We start from the raw sequence: 6,000 nt of genomic DNA on the forward strand, positions 1-6,000 counted from the left end.
CTTATTAATGATAATCAGCCAAACTCAGAGTTATCCTGTGTTTCCTAGCCGGTCTCCTAGCCCCCTTCAAATCTTCTTCCACAATCTGCCAGGAAAAGCTACAAAATGATATAGAAAAGCAATCACAAAGTTCAGGATAGTGGTTACTTTGGGATAGATGAGTGAGTGTGGGCAGTGGTAGAATTAGGGGAAGTGTTATGGGGATATTAGAGGCACAGGTAGATATTTTAAAATTGTGTGGTGTATTAGGCCATTTTTGAGTTGCTGTAGAGAAATACCTGAGACTGGGTAATTTATAAAGAAAAGAGGTTTAATTGACTCTTGGTTCTTCAGGCTGTGTAGGAAGCACTGCTTCTGGTGAGGCTTCAGGAAGCCTTTACTCATGGCAGAGGGCAAGGTGGGAGCTTCTATGTCACATGGCAAAAGCAAGAGCAAGAGAGGGTGGGAGGGGAGGTGCCACACGCCTTTAAATGACCAGATCTCGTGTGAACTCAGACTATGAGCTTACCTGCGCCAAGGGGATGGCCCAAACCATTCATGAAGAATCTGTTCCCATGATCAAAATCCCTCCCAGCAGGCCCCACCTCCAACATTGGGATTACAATTCAGTATGAGATTTGGAGAGAACAATGTCCAAACTATATCAGATGGTAAGTACACACATTCATTTTACTGGTACTTTTCTACCTTTCACAAATGTTATTTATATCTTTCACACATTTTTTAAAATAAATTTTTTTTTATAATTTAAAATTATGAAAATCATTTTTGAAATAATCCAGATCGCTTTTCTTTTTGACTCTCTGAAACCTCTATTCACCAGCCTCTAGCGGTATGCATTTAAAAACTTCCTTATTAATCCACATATGCCTAGCATATGAGACACTACCAGTCAGTACTCTGGTTGCAAGTGACAGAACTCCAACTCAAATTATTTAAGCTCTCCGCCAACTCAAAGAAAAAAAGAAGAAATTGTTGACTTACATAACAAAGAAGGACAGGTGTGCAGTTAATTTTGGGTCTGGCCACACTCAGGAGCTCAACAACGATGTTAGTTCTCTTTTTTTTTCTCTCAGCTGTGTTTCTCTTTGCATGTTGGCTTTGATTTCTCTTACTACAGATGACTTAATCCATCTGGCCAGGCAAGATAGTCACATGCAACTCCAGCTCACATTGTCCTTGTGACTCGGGGTCCTAGAAGAAAGTAAAGGATCTTTCCTGGTAGCCAGGGCTAGCAACATAAGTTGTGGGGTCCCATGTTCAAAAAGAAGGAAAAAAGTGTACGAAATATACTAAACTGAAAAGTTTTTTCTTTTCTTCTATATTCTGTCTTTCAGTTTGTCATGGTGTTTTAAAAATTTCCCATTGAATGTCTATGTAAAGAAAAATTAAAAATTTAAATTATGAACATGAATCTTACCATTTATATTGTGCAGTGCCAGTTTCCAATGCAAATATAAAAGCCTTTAATTCATATATGGAGTCACTGAAATTACACAATTTATATTTTGCATATGTATTTTGTTCTTAGTAGAGCAGTAGAAATGGTTGCAAAACTAACTTAACTGTTTATATGTCATTTCTCAATGCACTCACATCTACCAGTGCTCTTCAGCTTACTGATGAGTAAGGAAGGACTGAAAGGGAAAGGAACTATGGGTGGCCCTATAGTTCTCTCTTCTTCTATGCCCTCATTTTCAGTGAGTTTGCTTAATAAAGAGAAGTAGCACAAGTGAGAAAAGGATATGATGAAGTTATCTGGAGTTGTTTCTTAAAACACCATTGCCTGCCTTCTGCATTGGAAGCAAGTTCTGGTTTGAATGGAAGCATGGCCTCTTGGGGCTGTCGGCACCCCCATTTATTCACTTTTAAATGTAACATACTTATTTGCAGTCACTTTGAGTCTTGTGGAACTTCCATGCAAAGCGAGTCTACTGGAATGCTGTGTTCACAGGGCGTCGTAAAGTCGTAAATGCCATATTACAAGTAGGTGTGTATTTCCTTGCTCATGTGCATTTCCTGTTGTCCCATTGGGCATCACTTACAAAACATAAGATTAAAGCTGAAATTATTGAGAATTTCAAAATGGCAACAGTAGAGCATTAAACCAAGTGCAAGATTCTTCTAAGCACAGGGCCTTTGGAACTAGCAGGTTATGTGCTTGAAGCTGGACCTGCTGATAACCCTGATGGGGATTCTGATTGTCCCAGTTGGGTCATGCATCTATGAGTGATCCTATTACTTGATCTAAGTGCACATGGAGCTCTCAGATTGGCTGGGCCTGGCTCCCTTGCTCACAGCTGGAGCTGAAAGCAGGGTGTTATCAGCCTCCTCAACTAGGAGGAGTAGGGGGGTGCTTCCTCAGAAAAATTAACAATGGGCAGACAGCATATATTTACTGTAAAGGGCCTTACATATGCCCTTTGCTGCCTTTCACTTTCATTTCCTGCCAGTATTTTAATCCTCAAACATTTCCCATGATTGTTTCAGGGACCCTGTTTTGATTGTTCCTAAGGTAGCCGGGTTCTTGTGTCACTGTGCTGTTGAACAAGCTGTTCCTTCTTGGAACATATTTCCTCTTCTCCTGGAAGGGTAACAATTCTTTAGCACTCAGTTCAAATTCAGTTCCTCTCTGGGGTCCTCTCTGACTTCCTCAGGCATAATAGTTACTCAGACCTTAAATACTTACAGTTTTTAAATTTGTTTTTTGAGTCACAGCATTTATTGCTTCTATTTCAAAGTATCTGTTTTCTTGTCTGCTCTCCACACCACCCCTGCCTCCACCAACACTAGATTCCGGGCTCCTTGAGAGCAGGAACTGTGTCTTATCCCTTTTATTTTATTTTATTTTATTTTTTTTGAGACAGAGTTTCGCTCTTGTTACCCAGGCTGGAGTGCAATGGTGCGATCTTGGCTCACCGCAGCCTCCGCCTCCTGGGTTCAAGCAATTCTCCTGCTTCAGCCTCCCGAGTAGCTGGGACTACAGGCACGCGCCACCATGCCCAGATAATTTTTTTTTTTTTGTATTTTTAGTAGAGACGGGGTTTCACGATGTTGACCAGGGTGGTCTCGATTTCCTGACCTTGTGATTCACCCGCCTCGGCCTCCCAAAGTGCTGGGATTACAGGCGTGAGCCACCGCGCTGGGCCTTATCTCTTTTTAAAATCAGTGCTCAGGGTAAAGCAAATGCCTGTTACATAATAGGTACATGTCTGTTGAATAAAGAAATGAAAACGTGTCAGCAAATAGTGTTTTCAAGTTACTGTCTCTAACATTAATCCTTTAACCTAGATAGATGAATTGCACATTTAGAATATCATTGGGAGCATCAGAGAATTTTCAGATTCTTCTTTCTCAAGCACTGAGCTGTCTTCTGATTAAACTGAAATATTTCTTGGTTAAGACTGAAAGGAAACTAATTAAATGTACAGCTCAGATAAGTCATATTTTGAATTCAAATAAATCTCCAGGAGTCTATTTCCTAAGATGGAGCACGCCGTCTAAGGGTTGGTCCTTGACTATTAGATAAGACATCTCAGCAGCTATGCTGTCACGAATATGAGACCTGTCATATATCACTTTTTGTCTTGATGTTTATTCTCACATACTATGTTTTTTTTTTTTTTTTTTTATATCAGTGCCATCTCGGGGGTGCGAGAAAACACACATGAACCTGTGCTTACCTTGAGATTCTCATTCTAGACAATGCATAGCTAGAAGCTCCAGTCCAGCACATGCCTAAATGAAAGAACTGCTGCTCAAAATTCTGCCTTTGGAAAATGTTCTGTAGAGAAGGAACAGCCATTGGAACTATGAGGGCAATTTTCTTGTGTGAGGAACGGGGTTAAGCTGAGAGTCCGGAAGATCTTATGAAGCTGACTCTATAATTCCTGGGTTCCAATAGGATTAAAAAATAGATCTAAAGTATGCAAAAAGCAAGAGGCAAAAAGCAGAATGACATAATAAAAATCAATCCATTAGCCATAAGATCATGGTATACATGTGAATTGGGCTGAAGGGTGAAAACAACAAAAAGAAATATGACAATTCAGAATTATGGAAAGGAAGAAAAAAATCTTTATTGTCACAGTATCTGTTCTGCTTAGCAAAATCTTGATCCATTTCTTTCTACTGCACTTTAGGTTTAATCTTTAAATCTCGTCTGTTTTCTGAGGAAAGGAAACATACAGATCATTTTATACAGTTCTACTTAAAATATTGTTTTCTCTGGATAAATTGCACCACTATCTATTATTTGCAGTTTGACATCGCATTGAAGTGCAGAAAAAGCTCCACAGTTTGAACTTATTTTCCAGGGCTTCATAATGGTAAAAGCAAGCTGATAAAAGAAACCCTTAAATATAAACTAAACTATGGAATTTATAATTAAAAGACTGCTGAAATTTAAAAAAAACATGAAAATCAAGCTGGTCTTATATCTGCTCCCATATCTCTAGTCCTGAATAATTTTTTTGCCAGTTTATTGATTCATAAACTGTTCACTATCCATCATACCTATAAGAAAACTGTAAACCATGATTAATGCACTCTGTAAACATTCTATTTGATTGGTCAGGATGCTGTACCATCATAGAAAAATTAGTCACTTAAATCAATATTGAATTGAGATATATGGTTGGGATACTTTAAAAAACCTCTGCCTTTAATCATTATTTGGTGATTTTTCTAGTCCTGAAAGAAGATGAATGTCGTATCAGCTAGTGACCTCTGATTCAGGGCATCTTGTAAATAACAGCCCCAAGGAGAAAAACTCCACTAAAGGAGGTTGTTTTAAAGGGAAAGGAATGAATATGACAAAAAACAAACAAACAAACAAACAAAAAACAAACATTTAGAGGTGCCAGAAAAAAACAGGCTGTAAATTGATAGCAATGAATGTGAAGTTTTCCTCTTACATGTCAACAAGAACCTGTCACCTCCCAGGCCCTTCTCAGATGAAAAGCCTAATTGGCCTTGGAGGTAACTTCCACTAAATGTAGTGTCAGAATAACAGGCGGTTAGAAATGTGTTAAATAGCACATTAATTAAATTGGTGCCCATACATTTTTGAAACTTTAAAACTTACTAGTAAATAAATGATTGCATACATTTGAAGAAATGCAGTGGTTCACTGCAACCCCTACCTCCCAGGTTCAAGTGATTCTCCTGCCTCAGCCTCCTAAGTAGCTGGGACTATAGGCATGTACCACCACACCTGGCTAATTTTTGTATTTTTAGTAGAGATGGGGTTTTATCATGTTTCTCTAACATATGACTTCTTAGAGCTTACAATATGACTGAGGTGCATTTTCACTCTCTGAGAAGGAGATAGGGCACTTAGCATTGTCCTAAGTGTTTTGAACATGAAACTGCACAGTGGAATCCTTGACTGCAGGATGGAGGAAGTGTTACCCAAAACCAATTTTCCTATTTGTGAAGGTCATTGTCTCCCTCAGAGGAGGGTAAAACCTGAAATTGTAAGTGAGGAAAGGGACACCTGCCTATCAAGCCAGCACCCCTAGCCTGGACTCCAAAGTGTTTTCCCTGCACATAGGATGGGCTTTGGCAGGAATGGGTAATACAGACAGGTATTCTGAACAGCACAAATTTAGGAATGGAAGAGGCTGGGTGAGGTGGAAGGGGACCCTTCCTTCATGTAACAGTTTGAGCTGTCCTTTCAAGTTCATAGAATTCATTCTGTAGTCTTTACATTGTATCAATTTTTTTTATATTAACCTATCAACTAATGATTAATACATAAAAGAAGGAATGTTGAAGTCAAATCAGGGCCTGATCCCAAAGGAGAAGCCGAAGGCTGATTTCTTTGGTCGGAGGAGGTTAAAGAGCTGCCCCCAGGACAGGCTTCTCTTTGTTCTGTGGGACTTCCATGCACCATCTACACAGGGCTCCCTCAGCCAGCCATATCACTCAGAAATACTTTTAACTGCTTTTCATTCGTTGCTACCCATTTTTATTCCCTTGCTAAGATCTCAAATGTTA

This window comes from Sapajus apella, unplaced genomic scaffold, assembly GCF_009761245.1.
Source record: "Sapajus apella isolate SASKATOON/1434 unplaced genomic scaffold, GSC_monkey_1.0 scaffold6, whole genome shotgun sequence".
Taxonomy (NCBI): Eukaryota; Metazoa; Chordata; class Mammalia; order Primates; family Cebidae; genus Sapajus; species Sapajus apella.